Here is a 20,797-nt window from a genome sequence, read left to right as displayed (position 1 = left end):
TCTAAGCCTGTAAGTCTCTTTCCCCACTGCTCTTTGTCTCTTTATATATGTGTCATCAGTGCTTCGCGCTGTGCTGGCCACATATTTAGACTTAAATAAGTATTGAGTGAATCTTGAATGTGTGTTTTACTGAAAGGAAGAATAAGTAGGTAATTTAGCTGAAATTATCAGCTAAAAAACCAGCCTAAAGCTGATATTTGTTTTCCCTGAGTTGTACTTTTTTTAAGCTCGCTAACTCTTTCCCCCTCTGACGTTTGTTGTCTTCACAGCTTGCTCGTTAAGATTTGGAAGGAATTGCACCCCATGGGACATCATAATGTGCACAGAAATTCCCAAGGAAATTCTAAATAGTCACCTGCTTCGCCTCCCCTCCCCACCCAGATTCCTAAGTCTGTAGTTGAAACATGGGTACATGTTGAACGTCGTGGTGCTAGACAGGAAGTGGGTGAACAGTACACGGGCAGATGGGACTTTCTGGGGTCCACCTGCGGAAGACAAGCTGACACAAGCTGGCGCCTGGAGCCAGCCTGCTATGCCTGGCAGCATCGTCACCTTGGCCACTCGACACAGCTCATGAAGATCATGTCTTTTCACTGATACTTTTTTGATATAACAAAATCCTTATTCTAGTTATGACTTCAGATACTAAGGCACTATATGTGAACTCCCTAAAGTAATATATTTGTGTGTTACCTTTCACTATTTCTAGGTCACGTTAATTTTTAGCTGTAATAATGGTTAAGTTGATTCTTACTGTTACCTCTTTCCCTTTTTTACCTTTGGTTTTCAGCTTTATTTAAGCGTCAGATAATTTCTTCAGTTAGGAACGGTGTATCTTACGTTGCAATATTTAAAAATAAGCCACTGAAATTTGCATGCCCCATGCGCGTTTCGATTAACTTTCTGTTTTCTTTAGCCGAAGGCTCATGTCACCCTGGATCCTTCGTATCCATCGATTCTCCTGTTCTCATCATGTTAATTCTATACTCTCTTTGAGGATTTGTGACTGATGGTTCGTGGGGTGTATGGAAAGTTCTTTATTTGAGGATGTGTGGCCACTTAGTACTGCAATGTAGATTACTCAGTTTACCGATGTATTTCAACAATTAAAACATTTTTAATCCCTCTTCACCTGGATTTCTTAATTGTTTTTTAAAAGATCACTTTCAAAGAAGTCACACATGGCATTGTGATATATAGATACTGTATCAGTGTATAAAGCTAACAATGTATATAACCCGATTGCCATGAAGAATCAAAATTTTTCATAAGGAAGACATTGTCTCACATATCTGGTCTATGTGACAACCACTGGGATGTCAAATTGATAAATATGTATCGAAAGTGCTTTTCTGAGCAGGTGGCCAGAGCGGAGTCTTGGATCTTGCTTCGAGTGGTTGCTGGCTGCATCTGGGGTGTCATGAGCCATGGGACCTAGCTCTGAGGAAAGAGTAAATCAGACCTGGGAGATCTGCGTGGTCCTAATAGCTGTTGTCAATATTTTATCAGGACAGTTTATTGGGAGGAGGTTCAAGATGGCAACGTAGAAAGATCCTAAACTCATCTCCTCCCACGTGCACAGCAGACTACATCTCCACGTGAAGCAGCTCCCTCTGAAAAGGACCTGAAAGCTAGCTGAACCGCGCCTCCACAACAAAGGATAGAAGCGCCACACGGAATGGGGAGGAGGGGCACAGTCATGCTCTTGCAAGCAGCTCCACCCGAGGCACAGAGACCAGCAACTGGGAAGGGTCTCACTGATACAGAGCTTGTCCCTGAGGAGGGAGGGGTTTTGCTCCACATCAGGTAACCCAGCCCTTGGGAACTGCGTCAGAGAGATGAACCCTCAAAGCACCTGGCCTTGAAAACCAACAGGGCTGACTTCCAGGAGAACCAGAGGGCTTTAGGGAATGAAAAATCCCCTCTCTTAAAGGGCTTACACACAGACCCACTCATCCCAGGACCCAGCACAAAAGTAAGTGTAAAAGATGCTTAGATCATATGCGTAGGGGACTCATTTGTTAATCTTCCAGCATCTGCCAGAGAGATGGGAACCCGTTGGGAGTCTCTGGGGACAGACGTGCTGGCAGACACCATTTTTGCATTCTACTTCTGCCTTGTTGGGACTGGTGCTGACGGTCGCCATTTTTGTACCCCACCCCCCAAGCCTGCTAGCTCTGGTGGAAGTGTCCTGCCTGCAGGTACGGCAGCCAAAGCCCACCCAGCTCCAGCTGAGTGCCCTGCCCCCATGGCCCACTGTGCCAGCCACAGGGCGTGTGCAGCCCACACAAGGGTCACCTTGGAGCACCTGGCTTTGGTGGGAACGGGCAATTGTGTTTCTAGACCCGTTGGACAATCAGTCCTTGATGGGTTGCCACCCCCCAGGGCACTGCACAAGCAGAGGACTGAAACCTAACTCCAGGGTTCATGTGAAAAAGATTTTCTTGTCCTGGAGCCTCAATCCGAGGGGCAGGCTTCTAGGCTTCTGGTTTGCCACATATTCTTAGGCTACAGAGGTGCCCCCAGGGAAGATGGGCAGGAAGATAACCGTATTGGAGCTCTCCCTTGGCCTCCTAACAGCTGGCTGATAACCTCCCAGAAAGCCATGAGTTTTGCAGTTGTCCCCCTGGGGACGCCTCCAGATTTCCTGGTCTGGAAAGTCTGCAGGGTTTAGGATTGCAGACCCACAAGACTGTGTATGTGATATACTTTGAAAGGTGCTCCCTGTGGATCTAGATGGCTTACTCTTACGTAAAAGAACTAGGAAAAGAACAAATGAAGCCCAAAGGAAGGAAATAATAAGGTGGAGATAAATGAAATAGAGACTAAAAGGATAGTAGAAAAGAGCAGTGAAGTGAAGAGTTGGTTCTTTGGAACTGTAGATAAGCTAACATATAGGCTAACATACCTAAAATCAAAAATGAAAGAGAAGTTACAACTGATACTATGGAAATACAAGGATCGTAATAGACTACTACAAACAAACTACTTCTATATAGTAGTTTAGTATACTACAAACATACTACTATATGCCAGCAAACTGGACAATCTGGAAGAAGTGGATAAATTCCTAGAAATATACAATCTTCCAAGACTGAATCTTGAGAAAACAGAAAAATCTGAATAAGCCAATGGCCAGTAAAGAGATTGAATCAGTAACCAAAACTTCCCAACAAACAAAAGGACCAAGTGGCTTCACTGGTGAATTCTATTAAACATTCAAAGATGTAATACCTATTCTTCTCAGACGAGGACCCCACAGTGTAGAACGTTACAGGCCAGCACAATAATCCTGATGAACGTAGATGCAAAAGTCCTCAACGAAACAAATACTAGCAAACCAAATTCAACAATACATTAAAAGGATCACACACCATGATCAAGGTTGGTCTATCCCAGAGATGCAAGGATGATCAACATCCACAAATTAGTCAATATGATACACCAATTTAACATTTGTATGTAAGAATAAGCTGTTGTGTGGAAAGAAGCCTGAATGAGAGGCAGGGAGACTCCAAAGCAAACACAGAGAACTGCCTAAGTTCCTAAGGACATGATAGTCCTGGGGCCATTGTGCCACGGGGAGTGTGAGTTGGCTTCTGTGAAACAAATTCGTGGCCCTGTGATCGGTTCTCCCCTTCGCTTTGGCTTAGGTTGCTGTCTGTCCCTGGATGCCAAGACACATTCTCACATTTCCATTTACACTGCTTACCACCCTGGTCTCGTCTCACACGAACCTAGAATTGTATGAAAGCCCGTTGAACTTTTAACATGATAAAAGAACATTGAAGGTAAGAGTAAGACATGGTCATAATATCCATCCCCCTGTCCCCTAATGGCATTTCGGTGGAACAGCAGCAGTTTATCCCATTAAGGATAACAGATTAACTTTGTGAAAACGTTTAATTTTGACATAATTTTAGCTTTATAGAGGAGTGTAAAGTTGGCACGGACAATTCCCATATGCTTCCCCTAATGCTAACGTCTTACACAGATTTGTCAAAACTAAGAAGTTAAATATTGGTACAATCTACAGACTTTAGTGGGATTCTGTTAGTTTGGGCATAAAGGTCCTTCCTCTTGTTCCAGGATCCAATCCGAGGTTCCATTGCATTCCATTATATTAGGTCCTCCTGGCTCCTTAGTCTCCCCATTCTGGCAGTTCTCTCAGTCTTGCCTTGTTTTTTCATGACCTTTACACTTTTGGGGCCTCCTGATAGATATTTTGTAGCATGTCTCGCAATTTGGATTTGTCTGTGTTCTTATGGTTAGACTGCGGTTTTAGATTTTGGGGTAGAATACCACAGAGGTGATGCCCCCCCCCCCCCCCCCCCCCCCATCACACATCGTATCTCATGATTTCACCACAGCTTGTTGCTGGTGATAATGACCATCATCACTTGGTTGGTTAGGGGTGCATCTGTCAGGTTTTTCCACTGTAAGGTTTCTAATTTTTCTTTTCCAAACTCTGGTCCTTATAAAATGAGTTACCATGTTTAGAACATACTCAAAGGAAAGGAGAATAAAGCTCTACCTCCTGGAGGAAGGAATATCAAGGAATTTTTGGACATTTGTTAACAAGCACTACAGTAGTATTTTGGGGGAGATACTTGGAGACTCTGAAAATGTCCTGTTTCTTCTTAAAGGTTTGCCCACTAATTGTAGCATTCACTCTCAGATGTTGCCTGTAGCATTTATTACTATAGTGTTTCAGTGCTGGTTTTCTACTTTCCTCATTCCGTCAGATGTATTATTTGGAATTCTTCTCTAAGGAATATTTGTCTGTTCTCCCCTATTTACTTATTTGGTTAATCACTTATTTATATCAGTATTGATGGATATTTATTTTGTTCTTTAGATTATAATCTGATACTGTCACTATTTTATTGCTCAAATTCTTTGAGCTTTGACCGTTGGTAGTTCTTCAGGTTGGTTCTTTTTTTTTTTTTTTTTTTTTTTAACGTTTATTTATTTTGAGAAAGGGGTAGGGGCAGAGAGAGAGGGAGAGAGCGAGAATCCCAAGCAGGCTTTGCACTGTCAGGGCAGATTCCAACACAGGGCTGAGCCACCCAGGCACCCCCAGATTGGTTCTTGACATGGCTTATTTCCCCCCCACCCCCTGCCTTAGGTTGACTTTTGGTAGCAAGCTGGCCTACAAAATAAAAATCCAAGTCAAAAGTTAAAGCATACTCCTAAAACGTCATCAATTTTATTATAAATGAATAGTTTTCCATATTATGACAAGTCTTAACATTTTCCTTCAACTAGACATTACTTAAATTTAGAACCTTGTGATTCTCACATGCTAATAATACTTGCCACCCACTTACCTCTGTCTTAAGGCGAATGATTATAATATTTATTAAGGACTGCAAGAATCTTGAGTGAAAGACTTAAAGTAGGAGATCTATTAACATTAAGATCTTTCAAAAGAAAAGTGAGAGATTAGTGAAGCCTTAAAAATGCCTGAAAGCTAAGAGGTAACATCTTTTCAAACAATATATCCTGGTTGTTTGCAAGATTATTATTTAAAAATACTAACAGAGAGATGAGTTTCAGAAATTTTCTGATTAATAGATTAGAGAAGGCTTTCTTAAGAAACTTTCTGAGCTAGGGCACATTTACTCCTAGACTTAGTAAAGAAAGACCACTAGAGTTTAGTTTCGGAAGAAACTGAATCTGGGATGTAGAAGTCTGGTTTTGGCAGGTACAACTAACTTCTGAGGTGTTACTGAAGAATGGCTGGCCTGATAAATTGAGTTCTCAAAAGTGACCTGGAGTAAGGCTTGGGGGGAGAGAGGCAGAATGATAGAAGATGCTAAGTTAGCATGACGGGCAAGCTGTCTCTGCATGTTTGAATTGGTAAGAGCTTGAAGAAGCAAAAAGGTTCAGTTTTGCAAATGAGAACTTTGTGTAGTCATATGGTATCCATGTCCAAGGTTGTGAGGAATTTCAGGGGTGAAAAGTTCTGTAAGAGACTCATTCCCAGGAAGACATTTGCTTATTTGCTTATTTTTACATAATGCATGCGATAACTTCAAACAGTACAAAGTGATGTGCTTTTCCATAGATTGTGTTCTAGTACCCAGTTCTGATTTTCAGTTGCTCATCAGCCGTCATCAGTCAAGTTCTCGCTGTGCCCCAGGTGGGTATTAGTTGCTAACAGTATGGTTGAAAGTCCCTGCATGCTAGGCTCTTTAGACTAGTGAGGATATACCCGGTAACCTGCAGTGTACACAGAGCCATGCCCAGTGCTGGCATGGATTACTCTGGGAGCACAGAACAGGGGCAGCTAAGTCAGAAAAGATTAGAAAAGATTCCCCAGAGGGCAGTCCTCTGCAGAACCACATGAGAGAGGGTAAGCTGGCCAGCCAGAGGTGGGAGAAGAAAGAGGCTTCAGGCGCAGAACCTCAGGTACAAAGAAGGCACTGAGGGTCCTTGGCATATCCTGGGAACTGCTAGGAGTTCATCTTGGCTGGATGGGAGCTGATGGTAATGGGGTGAGAGGGGCGGTAAGGTGGGCTTGTGAGGCACTTCATAAGCCACACTAGAACTTCTAAAAGCTGTGGGAAGGCACTGAGGGAGAGAAGCAGTGGTGGAGCTTGTGTTCTGGGCCCTTCCATTTACCTGTTGTGTGGGGGCCGTCGGAAGGTTTCGTCCTGCTGTCTATCCCAGCTCCGGGTTTGTGGTCTCTCTGTGGGAGGCATGAATGATATTATTAGGTCTAGATGGTGAAGGTGGGGCTTTCCTATTTAATCTGTCATACAAAACACTTGGAGTTTTCAGATACAGTGCAATTTGTGGAAAGGTTTGAGGCAACCAAGAGTTTGATAAGGTTCACCCCTTACACGAGACCATACCTTCAAGACTGGGAGAGATGACTGTTTATCTAATGCATAGAAACCAACATGGAGAATCAAGGAAAATGAAGAAACATAGGAATATGTTCCAAATGAAAGGTTCCATCACGAATATCAGAAACATTGCATTAAGGCAGGGTCATGCCCCTCCCAGCACCAAGTATGACCAGGTACTTAGTAATTAGGTGTTTGAGAATGTTGAAATCATCCTGTTGTTTCTTTTATTTCTTCCATATTTATTTTTTCCATATCTTTTTCCACAAAACCATTCTATTAAATGAAGACAAGCTTCTTTGTCCAGTGGAGACTTTACACTTAGGTAACTTAGCACTCGACTGCATATTTTGCTTATTCTCTACATATGTAATATTGAAGTACTCAGACTCCTTAGAAGGCAGGTATATTCGTGTATATTTGTATACAATTGTATATTCTTTTCCATTCTTAGAATTGGGTCCCCTAGACCCACTATGAAGAAATGGCCTTATGTTGGTAGGGAAAGCAAAATAATTCGTGGCTCTCTCCCACACAAGAAGCAACTATGGTGTCTTTTCTACAGTAGTCATACCTTTGAGACAATTTTAAGGTCTTTGGCAAGTCATTTGGGTTTTCTTGCACCTTGGCAAATTGCAGTGAATGGTACAAAATCTATTCTAGTTCTCTTCTAAGATTGTTAGCAGAATTCATTGATTGATTGATTCATTTATCCAACAATAATTTCCTGAGTGTCTACTCTGCCTGTCATTGTTTCAGGCATTGGAGATGCAGCGGTGAACAAATCCTATGACATCGCTTATGTTTTACAAAGGAGACACACACTAAATACACACACACACACACACACACACACACACACACACACACACACACACGCATTATAGTTTGTGAGAGTAATAAGTTCTATGGGGAAGACTAAACCAGAGAAGAGGGAATAAAGAGTTAGTTGGGAAGGTGGGAATTATAACTTTAATGTTTTCTTTTGAGAGAGGGAGAGAAAGAGAATGAGCGGAGGAGGGCAGAGAGAGAGAGAGAAAGAGAGAGGGACAGAGGATTGGAAGCAGGCTCTGCATTGACAGCAGCAAACTCGATGTAGGGCTCGAACTCATAAACCATGAGATCGTGACCTGAGCCAAAGTTGAACACTCAACTGACTGAGCCACCACTCAGGTACCTCATGGGAATTGTAACTTTAATCTTAAATAGAATGATCAGGGAATTTTTCACTGTAAATATGATGCTTGAATCAAAGACCTGAAGAAGTAGCTATTACCCATGTGGTATCCAGAGGACGAGCATTTTAAAGAGAAGAGAGGGACAAGTTAAAATACCTCATGCAGGCATGTGTCTTCAGTGTTTGAAAAGGGCAAAGAATTCAGTGTGGCTGGGCAAAAATCGCAAATGGGAGAGAAATAGGGGAGGCTAGAGGGCTGCTAGGGAAGAGATTTTGGAGGAAGATTAGGTCTGTTGTTGACCAATGGCTTTGTAAGTTACTCATATATTTTAGAATAAAAATTGTATATATTTAAGATATACAACACAATTTGATATAAATACAGTCAAGCCAATTAACACATTACCTCCTTCATATAGTTCCTTCTTTGTGTGTGATGAGATCACTCAAGATCTCTCTTGGCCTATTTCCAGTATTTAATGCAATATTATTAAGTATAGTCATTATGCTGTACATTAGATCTCTAGACTTACTCATCCTACATAACTAACTTTATACTCTTGACTAACATCTCCTCATTTCCTCCATTCTCCCAGCCCCTGGCAGCCATCATTCTACTCTCTGCTTTTATGAGTACAATCTTTTTTTTTTTTTTTTTAGATTACACCATAAGTGAGATCATATAGTATCTATCTTTCTCTGTCTGTATTACTTTACTTAGCAAAATGTCTTCTAGATTCATCCATGTAGGTATCAATGGCAGGATTTCCTTTTTCTTTTCTTTTTTTTTTTTTTTAATTTTTTTTCAACGTTTTTTATTTATTTTTGGGACAGAGAGAGACAGAGCATGAACGGGGGAGGGGCAGAGAGAGAGGGAGACACAGAATCGGAAACAGGCTCCAGGCTCTGAGCCATGAGCCCAGAGCCCGACGCGGGGCTCGAACTCACGGACCGCGAGATCGTGACCTGGCTGAAGTCGGGCGCTTAACCGACTGCGCCACCCAGGCGCCCCAGGATTTCCTTTTTCATGGCTGAATAATATTCCATTATATCTATATATCTATATATCGATATCTATATATAACATACAATAATATAAAAATATAACAGCATAATATATATCTATAATGGAATATTATATAAACTATATTATTATATATCTTCTTTCTTCTTTATGCTCTCATCTGTTGATGACACTTGGATTGTTTCTATGTCTTGGCTACTGTAAATAATGCTGCAGTGAGCATCTCATTGAGACACTGATTCCATTTCCTTTGGATATATACCTGGAAGCAAGAATTACTGGTAGTTCTGTATTTAATTTTTTGAGGGATCTCCATATTTTCCCATAATGTCTATGATAATTTACATTCCCATCAACAGTGTAAAAATGCTTTCTTTTCTCCACATCCTCACCAACACTCGTGATCTTTTGTTTTTCTGATAATAGCCATTCTAATAGGTGTGAGGTGGTCTTTCATTGTGTTTTTGATTTACAATTCTTTGATGATATTGAGCATCTTTTCATTTATCTGTTCAGATATCTGTTGGCTATTTGTATGTCTTCTTTTGAGAAATTTCTGTTTGGATTTTCTGCCCATTTTAAAATTGGGGGGTTATTTGCTAGTGAGTTGTTTGAGTTCCTTATATATTTTAGATATTAACCATCTATCAGGTATATGGCTTGCAAATATTTTTTTTTTCCCATTCTGTAGGTTCTCTCTTCACAATGTTGATCGTCTGCTGTGCAGAAGCTTTTTAGTTTGATGCAATCCCATTTGTCTATTTTTGCTTTTCTGTGTGTAGACACTTCATTCTATGAGGTGGGAAGCCCCTGGATGGTTTGGAATAGAGATGGTTCAAGTTTTAACTGGATTACAGGTTGATGTATTGTGTGTGGTGAGGAGGGAAGCAGGGACATCAGTTGGGAGGTGGTTGAAGTAATCTAGGAGAGAGAAGAAGGTAGTTTGGAAGAGGGTGATAGCATTGGAAGTAGTCAGATTCTAGATGTATTTTGAAGGTAGAGCAGATAGAATTTGCTGCTGCATCAGATGTGGGATATAAGAGTAAAAGAAGAATTAAGGAGTGCTCCAAGGATATTGGCTGAGCAACTAGGAAAATGGAGTTGCCATTTGCTGATATGGGGAAGATCGTGGGAGGAGCAGGCTTGAGGGATAATCAGGTGATTGGGCACATTAGCTTTGAGATGACTCTTCAGTTTCAAAGTGGGTACATAGGAAAGGAAGATAAGATGGCAGACACATACATACTGTGTACAGATGGAATTTATAGCCACAAGGTGATGGGATTGCCAGCAGAGTGAATAGATGGAGGAGAGATTGAAAGGCTGAGTCCTGGTCACTCAGTGTTTGGGTCTTGGAAGATGGGGAAGGACCAGCAAAGGAGAGTGAAAGGGAGTAGAGAGAGAGAGAGAGAGAGAGAGAGAGAGAGAGAGGGGAAATCTGGGAAAGTTTGGCATCCTGGAGATCACACGCAGAAAGCATTGAATGGAGTACCATATGAGAAGGGCCACACAGTGGTAAATGGTTAAGACAACCATACCCTCAAAAGCACAGATTCCCATAGAAACAAAGCCAGTGGGAACAGAGAAGAGAGTCAGGAGACACTGATTTTGTTTTAGGCAAGTGGTCTATTAAAAAAAACAACCCTCGGGGCGCCTGGGTGGCGCAGTCGGTTAAGCGTCCGACTTCAGCCAGGTCACGATCTCGCGGTCCGTGAGTTCGAGCCCCGCGTCAGGCTCTGGGCTGATGGCTCAGAGCCTGGAGCCTGTTTCTGATTCTGTGTCTCCCTCTCTCTCTGCCCCTCCCCCGTTCATGCTCTGTCTCTCTCTGTCCCAAAAATAAACGTTGAAAAAAAAAATTAAAAAAAAAAAAACAAAAAAAAACAACCCTCTTTAGGTCTATTATAATTATTGGCCTAGGTATATTTTTGACTGATTTGGTTCTGTTTGGAGCTAATGAATGGAATCTGTAGCTCTGGATTTCCTAATTCTCTACACGAGGGTGGTATATTGAGAGGGAATGCTCAACGGAAGTTGTGTCTTCTACGGACAAGTTACTGTCTTTCTATAATTGCTTGCAGCTTTAGAGGAGTTACAGTCATAAAAACATGTAAACTGGGAAAGTGATGAGTAGAACAGGAACATCTCTCCCCAGATCTCGGAGCACTAATAAAGCCACAATAGCCACAATAGGGCTGGTACAGGAATAGATAGATTGATGGAACAGAAGAGAAAATATATAAATATCTGTTTTTGCATATGATGATGTCATAAATTAGAATGTAAAGGATGATTTGTCTTTTTAAAAACATTTATCTTTTTTAAATGGTGCTGAAAATAATTTGCTGATTGGGTAGACAAATGGCAAGAGTTACCAAATAACCTATCAATGTATTTGAGTGGATGTGAGCATAATATAAATGATAAAACCATAGAAAAGGAAAATATTGTTGACTATTTATCTGACCTGGATCGGAAAAGAGATTTATGTGAATGACACATAATGCTGAATCCATAAAGAAAAGTATTGTTAGATTGGACTATGTAAAAAATGAAAGCCTATGTAAGAAAAAAAAAAAAAAAACAAGCCTGGAAACATTTAAAAAACAAATAATGGAAGAAACAAACAAGATTTGTGATAGAAGGTTAAAGTGCTTTGCAAAGTGCTCTTAGATGAACAGCCTAAGAGAATTATGGACAAAGGAACCAAAAAGGCAATTCATAAAAGGGATACAAATGGCCAGTGAATCATTGTGGGAAAAGTTCAACCTCATTAAAGTCAAATGTTGCAAAGAAAAGTCACAGTTTTCACTTTTCAGACACTGCTCATCACTGCATCTGCTGCCCTATTAGGCGGGCCCCTCTTGGTCATGTGACTCCAGTATTATTACTCTTTGCTTTCAACATCCATGAGTGGGAACCTTTCAGTTCCCTGGCCTCAAAACTCCTTGACCTTATCTTCCCCAATTAACTTGTTCTCTACCCAGCCTCTGACACTCACTCCCACTGCATGCCCCAGCTCTTGTTATTTACACATTTTTTAAATGTTTATTTATTTTGAGAGAGAGAGACAGAGAGAGGGAAGGAGAATCCCAAGCAGGCTCTGCGCTGTCAGCGCATGATCGTGAGATCATGACCTGAGCCCAAGTCTAGTCGACCGCTTAACCCACTGAGCCACCCAGGCGCCCCAGCTCTTGTTATTTACATAACTAACTTTTTACAGTGACACTTTCTAACATTCCACACTGTCGCTCACTATCCCCTCTCTTTCCATCTCCTGACTCCAACAGTCTTTCAGTGGGACCACTCATTGCTGCTTTCACTGCTAATCCGTCTTGTGCCCTCATGTCCTTCCTTACCCAGTTCAAACACCAAGGTCAATCAATATCATCACTCCATTGCACACATCATCAACTCGCTTGCTCCTGTTTTCTACTGCAATCACTTGACTAACTATGACCCTGGATGGAGCCATTCCCCTGCCTGCACATGTGCAGCTGAATAGAACTGCATAGAAATAGACAATCAGCTAACAGCGACTTCCAGTGGGTCCACGGTGCTGCCTGGCCATTACCTTCTATTTTCTTAGTCCATTCATACTTCCGTTCTCTTAGATGGCTATGTCATATTTTCTCACTTCTCAAACATCTACCACATCCCCTCCCATCCTCACTCTAAGCTGACACCATTGCTTCCTATTTTACCAAACAGAAATAAAAACAGGAACAATCAAGCTCCCCCAACCTTGGGTATCCCATTTTTCCTTTCCTTGCAAACTCCAAATACTGCAACTGGAGAGCATTGCATCCTGTCCTCTTTGACCCAACGAGGGGCTTTGCTCCTATAAGTCTCTCCAGTTCTCCAACAATTCCCAAATCAATTCCCCACCCTTTACAGTATAATTTCCATCATCATAAAAATGTGCTTTTATTTCTCCTACCTTAAAAAAACCCTCTCTATTGACCTAATACCCCTTTCTTTCCTTCCTTTGCAGCAAACCTCCTTAAAATATTTACTGGTCTATACCCACTGTCACCAATTTCTCTCTTCCTCTTCTTGAACCTACTCCATTCAGGTTTTCACTCCTCTTTCCACTACAACTGTTGTTCTCAGGGTCACTAATGACCTCCTTGCTGCTAAATCTCATGGTCAGTTTTTGGTCTTCATCTTGCTCTTGATGTTTCCAGCCTCCCTGAAACACTTCTGCACTTGGCCTCCAGGTCACCAGGTTCTCTCGATTGTCTTCCCGCCTCTCTAGCTGCTGATTCTCAGTATCCTTTGCTGATTCCCTCTGATGATCCAAACCTCTATACCTAGGTGTGTCCACCAGCTTGGTCTTTGGACTGTTCTTCTTTTCTATTTATTCTATGCACTGCCAGTTCTTTTTTTTATTATTTATTTTTATTTTTTCTTTCTGTCTCTTTTTCTATAATTTTTTTTTTTTTTTTTTTTTTTTTACAATTTACATCCAAGTTAGTTAGTGTATGGTGCAACAATGATTTCAGAAGTGGATTCCTTAAGCCTCTTACCCATTTATCTCATCCCTCCTCCCACAACCCCTCCAGCAACCCTGTTTTTTTATTTAAGAGTCTCTCATGTTTTGTCCCCCTCCATGTTTTTATATCATTTTTGTTTCCCTTCCCTTGTGTCCATCTGTTCTGTGTCTTAAAGTCCTCATATAAATGAAGTTATATGCGGGGCGCCTGGGTGGCGCAGTCGGTTAAGCGTCCGACTTCAGCCAGGTCACGATCTCGCGGTCCGTGAGTTCGAGCCCCGCGTCGGGCTCTGGGCTGATGGCTCAGAGCCTGGAGCCTGTTTCCGATTCTGTGTGTCCCTCTCTCTCTGACCCTCCCCCGTTCATGCTCTGTCTCTCTCTGTCCCAAAAATAAAATAAACGTTGAAAAAAAAAATTTAAATGAAGTTATATGCTATTTGTCTTTCTCTAATTTCACTTAGCATAATACTCTCTAGTTCCATACACGTAGTTGCAAATGGCAAGATTTCATTCTTTTTGACTGCCAAGTAATACTCCATCATATATATATACCTCATCTTCTTTATCCATTCATCCATCGATGGACATTTGGGCTCTTTCCATACTTTGGCTATTGTTGATAGTGCTGCTATAAACATGGGGGTGCATGTGTCCCTTTGAAACAACACCCTTGTATCCCCTAGATAAATACCTAGTAGTGCAATTGCTGGGCCATAGGGTAGTTCTATTTTTAGTTTTTTGAGGAACCTCCATACTGTTTTCCAGAGTGGCTGCACCAGTTTGCATTCCCACCAGCAGTGCAAAGGAGATCCTCTTTCTCTGCATCCTCGCCAACATCTGTTGTTGCCTGAGTTATTAATGTTAGCCATTCTGACAGGTTTGAGGTGATATCTCAATGTGGTTTTGATTTGTATTTCCCGGATGATGAGTGATATTGAGAATTGGTTCATGTATGCACTGTCAATTCTTAAGTGTTTGTCCTCAGTCTTGACCTCTCTTGAAACTTGAGTTCTCTATGCAATTGTATGGTCTCTATCTACATTTGGATGTCTTAAACCATATCTCAGATTTAACATGTCCAAATCTTTGTTCTTTTTTTTTTTTAATTTTCTTATTTTTAAAATTTACATCCAAGTTAGTTAGCATATAGTGTGACAGTGATTTCAGGAGTGGATTCCTTAATGCCCCTTACCCAGTTAGCCCGTCCCCCTCCACAACCCCTCCAGGAACCCTCTGTGTGTTCTCCATATTTAAGACTCTCTTATGTTTTGTCCCCCTCCATGTTTTTATATTATTTTTGCTTCCCTTCTCTTGTGTTCATCTGTTCTGTGTCTTAAAGCCCTCATATGAGTGAAGTCCTATGATATTTGTCTTTCTCTGATTGACTAATTTCGTTTAGCATAATACCCTCCAGTTCCATCCATGTAGTTGCAAATGGCAAGATTTCATTCTTTTTGATTGCCGAGTAATACTCCATTGTGTGTGTACACACACACCACATCTTCTTTATCCATTCATCCATTGATGGACATTTGGGTTCTTCCCATACTTTGGCTATTGTTGATAGTGCTGCTATAAACATTGGGGTGTATGTGTCCCTTTAAAACAGCATACCTGTATCCCTTGGATAAATACCTAGTAGTGCAATTACTGGGTTGTTGGGTAGTCCTATTTTTATTTTTGGAGGAACCTCCATACTGTTTTCCAGAGTGGCTGCACCAGTTTGCATTCCCACCAGCAGTGCCAAAGAGATCCTCTTTCTCCACATCCTCGCCAACCTCTGTCATTGCCTGAGCTGTTAATTTTAGCCATGCTAACTGGTGTGAGATGGTATCTCATTGTGGTTTTGATTTGTATTTCCCTGATGATGAGTGATGTTGAGCATTATTTCATGTGTCAGTTGGCCATCTGGATGTCTTCTTTGGAGAAGTGTCTATTCATGTCTTTTGCCCATTTCTTAACTGGATTATTCGTTTTTTGGGTGTTGAGTTTGATTAAGTTCTTTATAGATTTTGGATACTAACCCTTTATCTGATATGTCATTTGCAAATATCTTCTCCCATTTGGTTAGTTGCCTTTATTTTTAAAATAAAAAAAATTAAAATAAAATTAAGAAATTAAAAACAACAACAACAACAACACACACACACACAAATCAGATAAATGATGCTAGATCCTAGGTGTGTTTTGGTCTGGGTGTTGAAAGGGGCTTGATAGATTAGAGAAAAAAGAGGAAAGAAAAAAAAGAAATAGTTTGAAAATTTGAAAAAATGAATACAGTGAAATAGAATAAAATGAAATGATGGAAGTAAAATAGAATTTGAAAAAATTTACACAAAAGTAAAAAATATAGTAGAAAAAATTAAAGAAAAATATTTTTAATAAAAATTGAAAATAAAAATAAATTTTTTCTTTCTGTATTCAAGAAAAAGAAAAGAAACGAAAAAGAGGAAAAAAAAGAAAATTGAATAGATTGACCAGCAAACAGACAGAAATACGATTGAAATTACTTCGTTTTCCCCTAGAAGTCAAACTATGAAGTGCTTTATGGTCCATAAACTAAGCAGGCAGAGAGACTTGTGTTCCTGAAGAGCGAGGTTGGCCCAGTTGGGCAGGGGTCAGATTAACGGCTCCACTCTCCACCAGATGGCGCTGCTAGCCTACTGGTGTGGATTGTTGCGGCGCTCGTAGGTGCGCATGCTCATGCGCAGGAGCAGTGAAAATGGCGCCACCCAGCTGCCCAGTCTCTAGCATGGGAACTCTGTTCTCCCTGCTCAGCAACCGCGCACCAGTCCTTTGTCTTCGGCTTCCGTCCACTCCCCTCTTTTACACTGCCTGTGACCATGCTGTCAGACGGCACCTCCCTCCTGAGTTTTGTCTCAGATGTGTCTGTGTTTCCTGGCCCCTTACTTCTGAGGTACTGCGGCTCTGACCTGCTCAGATCCTCTGGGGGACGGTCTCACTGAGCAATGGTTGGGTGCCGGCTGCACCCAGGAACGTTCTCGGGACTGTGTTGCTGCCGATGCTCAGAGACTGCGGCTGGGTGCCAGCCCGCCCCAGAGAAGGATCACACGATTGTGTAACGGCAGCATTTCAGGGATTATGGAAAATCACAAAGCGCATCTGACACCAGGCTTCACCCCAGCGACCTTGTTCCAGCACCAGCGAATGTGGCTGTTCTCCCAGGTCCACTGGAGCCTTTGCCTGTCAAGCGGGGGCACACAGCCTCTACCCGATGTCCTCCCAGCAGGGGAACTGCCTCTCCCATGTGGCCCAAAGAACCCCAGACTCCACTCTGCTCCTGGGGATTCACCCTTCCCACCAGAGCACGGCCAGGTATAGAGCTGCGGAGTTTCAGAGTCTGCATTCCCCCTGTTTATAGAGTCTTAATGGAATTTAAACCCTCTCCTTTCTCCTTTCTCCCTTTTTTAGTTCAGTCCCTGTGGCTGTTTCCACTTTTCCACTTTCTCTCCAGCTGCTTTTGGGTGGGTGCTTTTCCCGTATTCTTCCCCCACCCCTGTCTCCATCCTCTCTCCGTAAGCAAAACAGCTCCCTGCCCTCTGGGGCTTCTCTCTCCCCACGCATACCTGCTGAGTTCTGTGGTTCAGGTTGTGCAGATTGTTGTGTTAATCCTCAAATCAGTTTTCTAGGTGTGCAGGATGGTTCAGTGTTGGTCTGGCTGTATTTCATGGACACAAGATACAAAAAAAAACCTTCCATGCTGTTCTGCCATCTTGGCTCCTCCTCTCCCAAATCTGTGTTCTTTGTCTTCCTTCCCAGTTTTTCTCCTGTTGTGGAATTCTCCAACTCGGTAAAGGGCAACTTCATTCTTCAAAAAGCTGGGCGTCATCCTTAATGCTTCTTTTTCTCCTCTGTCTTCCACCTGCTGTATCAGCAGATCTGGTAGGCATAGGAACCACCTTTGTGATGTGCCTACATTTCTGTTTATTCTCTCAATTGTCATTACTGCTATCCCAGTCTATACCATCATCTCCCTCCTGGATTACTGTAATAGCCTCCTGAGTCCTGACACATCTCGTGCTTCCTTCCTTAACTTACTCCAGCCTGTTGTGAGCACAACATTCAGACGGTTCTGGTTAAATGTCAAGTCAAAACCGTCCAGTGCTTCCTCTTCAATTTCAGTGAAAGAGCTGAAGTCCATACAGTCCTGCACAACAGGTGTCTTACACCACTCCTAATTCCAGTAACCCTTCTGACTTCTCCCTTTTTGCTCTAGCTACACTGATTCTGCATTTGAACTTGCCAACCAGGCTCTTGTCTTTCATTTTCTTTTTTTTTTTTTTTTTAATTTTTTACTATTTATTTTTGAGAGAGAGAGAGAGAGAGCAAGCAGGGGAGGGGCAGAGAGAGAGAGAGGGAGACACAGAATCTGAAGCAGACTCCAGCAGAACCTGACGTGGGGCTTGAACCCATGCACCGTGAGATAATGACCTGAGCCAAAGTCGGATGCTTAATTTACTGAGCCACCCAGGCGCCCCATCGTCTTCCATTTTCATACTTGCTGGCACACCCATGCCTGCACCCAGCTTCCTCTCTCCTTCAGGGTTTGACTCAAATGCCCCCCATTAAGGCTTTCCTTGCCCACCTCGTCTAAAACCCACCTCCTTTGTACCCATGCTTCTAGTCCCACTACTGGGTTTGTATTTTTTTTTATTTCTAACTTTTCTCCCTAGCATTTATAAGAAACACATTCTACACTTTACGTATTTTCCTTCCTGGGTGTGGCCTCCTTCACTGGGATGGAAGCTCCAGGAACAGGGATCTTTGTCCTTCTTTCTCACTGCTTTATCGTGGCACCTAGCACCTGGCACATAGTAGATGCCTAATAAATACTTATTTGAGTGACAAAGATATCAAATGCAAGAACGCTCAGCCTTGGCATGAGTATGGTGAAGTGCACGCTCTCATCTTTGCTTGGGAGCTTCAAGTAATAAAAGCTTTCTGAGGCCAGTTTGGCAGCTTGAATCAAGAGCATTTAAAAATGCCCATATCTGGGGCACCTGGGTGGCTCCGTCGGTTAAGTGTCCAGCTCTTGATTTCCACTCAGGTGATGATCTCATGGTTTGTGAGTTCAAGCCCTGGGTTGGGCTCTGAGCTGACAGTGTGGAGCCTACTTGGGATTCTCTCTTTTCCTCCCTCTCTGGCCCTCCCCCGCTCATGCAGGTGCACACCTATGCTTTCTCTGTCTTTCAAAATAAATAAACTTAAAAAAAAATGGTCACATCCTGGACTCAGATGTTCAATTTCAGGGATTTATTTTAAGGAAATAATAATGGATGTACAGACTTACATGAAAAGGATGTACATCAGTTTTTATAGTAAAGAGAAATTGGAAGCAATATGATATTATAAAATAAGGGAATGCTTAAACATTATGAATCAGCTATACAGGAATATTGCATAGTCATAAAATACATTTGAAGAATATGTAATTTAATGGGAATATGTGCACAGTACATTTCAGAAAGCAAAGACACAAAATTATATACAGAATTATCCCACATATTATACACACACACACACACAGTTTCCCTGCCTATCCAAAAGTAGAGCGTTCTTATGAAAACTTTTGTAAACTGAAATGGCATAAAACAAAGAAGCAATTACCATCAATTTATATGGAAAAATCTTTGAGTGTTCCCAAACCCAAAAAGTCACCTCTCTTAGACTCTTCTGATACCTTAGGACACACCTTGCTGATGGATGCACAAAATAAATTGAGATAAAGCACAGATGCTCAAAGATATAGCTCACAGCTATGGTGGCTTGATGCTGATCTAAATGCTGAGTGCTGAGTATGGTTCCCAGGAGAAGGAGCCTGTTGGCCACCTTCACTGCTCGGGGCACGTGTTGCCTCGTACTGGCTCAGCTCGCTGCAAAACAAATGATTAATGCTATTTTCTCTTTCCGCCTCTTCTTTATCCCCTTTTAAAAAAAATGTTTATTTTTGAGAGAGTGTGAGCAGGGTAGGGGCAGAGAGAGAGAGAGAGAGGGAGAGATACAGAATCCAAAGCAGGCTCCATGCTGTCAGTGCAGAGCCCAACTCAGGGCTAGAACTCATGAACTGTGAGATAATGACCTGAACTAAGGTTGGACGCTTAACTGACCACCCAGGTGGCTCTCTGCCTCTTTTCCTAAGAGGAAACATTTTCTTTGGGTTTCTTTTGGTTAGCAAAAACAGGTACTAATGTAGATCTTCTGTAAAAATGAAGTGGCATAACGTAAGCTTTCAAAAGGCAGGGGACACCTGCATAAATATAATAATATGTCTGTAAGTGAGACAATAAAGAAATCCTGCTTTTTTGTGAGTGATGAAATATACATTCTTAATACATTTCCCAAAAATGTGTGTGAGACTTTTGTGATCAGAAATACATAAACCTTATTTTTCAAGGTAGAATATTATTCTTCCACCTGTCTTGGGTGTGTAATATTCTGAGTTGGGGGCAGCGGGATGGATATCTCTCCTCCTTTCCCTCCAGCTCATCCCACAGGGCTTGCTGAGCACCCTCTAAAGGCACAAGCACCCTCCATGTTCTGCAACCTTTATTCAGAGTATTTCTTCTTCTTGGAATGCTTCTCCATTTCCCTCCATTTGACTTGCAAGGTCTTTTTGATCTTAATACTGAATTCCAATGTCATCACCAGGCAAAACTAGCCACTCCCTCTCCTGTGTTCCTATTGGCATTTGGGCTCCAACACAGCACCTACCACAGCGTTTTCCAAGTTCAGTTTTGTCCAGTTGCCCCAGATATATGCCGAGCCCACGGACTGCCTTCCCTGGGCCACCACTGCCGACCAAAGCACCGCTATCATGTGTCTGGACCACTGCCATGCTCTTTTCACTCAGGACAGGGGTGGGTGGAGAGTGGTACAGTGGCGTGGCCGGTCCTTGTCTCTCCTTGGTCAGTGAACGTCACGCCTGGGACACGCTGACCCCCAGCAGCAGGGCAGTGCCAGGCTCATCAGAGTAACAATGGTTTATTGAATGTTGGTGGAAGGAGTCCTTTCATTTGCTTGACAGTTTACCAGACACGTTATTTTTAATCCTCACAGAAGTATTCTACGCTTTAATAGGGAAATAATTTGAATCAGTTTCTTCCTTAACAATTGGCATAAGTATCTGTGATAACACTTTCAATGTTTAAGGTCTTAAAAAACCCCACAAAATCCCTCGGGCTAGCGTCATGTCTGTGTAATGCACGCGTCTACTGCCCCCTAGTGGACCT

General features: G+C 42.0%; 1 protein-coding gene across 1 annotated transcript in view; it reads left to right on the top strand.

Moving 5' to 3' along the window:
• The window catches only part of CB4H12orf75 (chromosome B4 C12orf75 homolog), a 38,991-nt gene extending 37,860 nt beyond the window's left edge, over positions 1-1,131 (top strand). Inside the window, exon 5 of the mRNA XM_086715100.1 lies at positions 270-1,131. The gene's annotated coding sequence lies outside the window, so the exon portion shown is untranslated. The remainder of the gene's footprint in view (positions 1-269) is intronic.
• Positions 1,132-20,797: the final 19,666 nt, after the last annotated feature.

The sequence above is a fragment of the Puma concolor genome, chromosome B4, assembly GCF_028749965.1.
Source record: "Puma concolor isolate L17-30 chromosome B4, mPumCon1.1.hap2, whole genome shotgun sequence".
In the NCBI taxonomy this organism is placed as follows: Eukaryota; Metazoa; Chordata; class Mammalia; order Carnivora; family Felidae; genus Puma; species Puma concolor.
The sequence above is the reverse complement of the archived record's forward strand: the minus strand, read 5'-3'. Positions and strand labels throughout refer to the sequence as shown.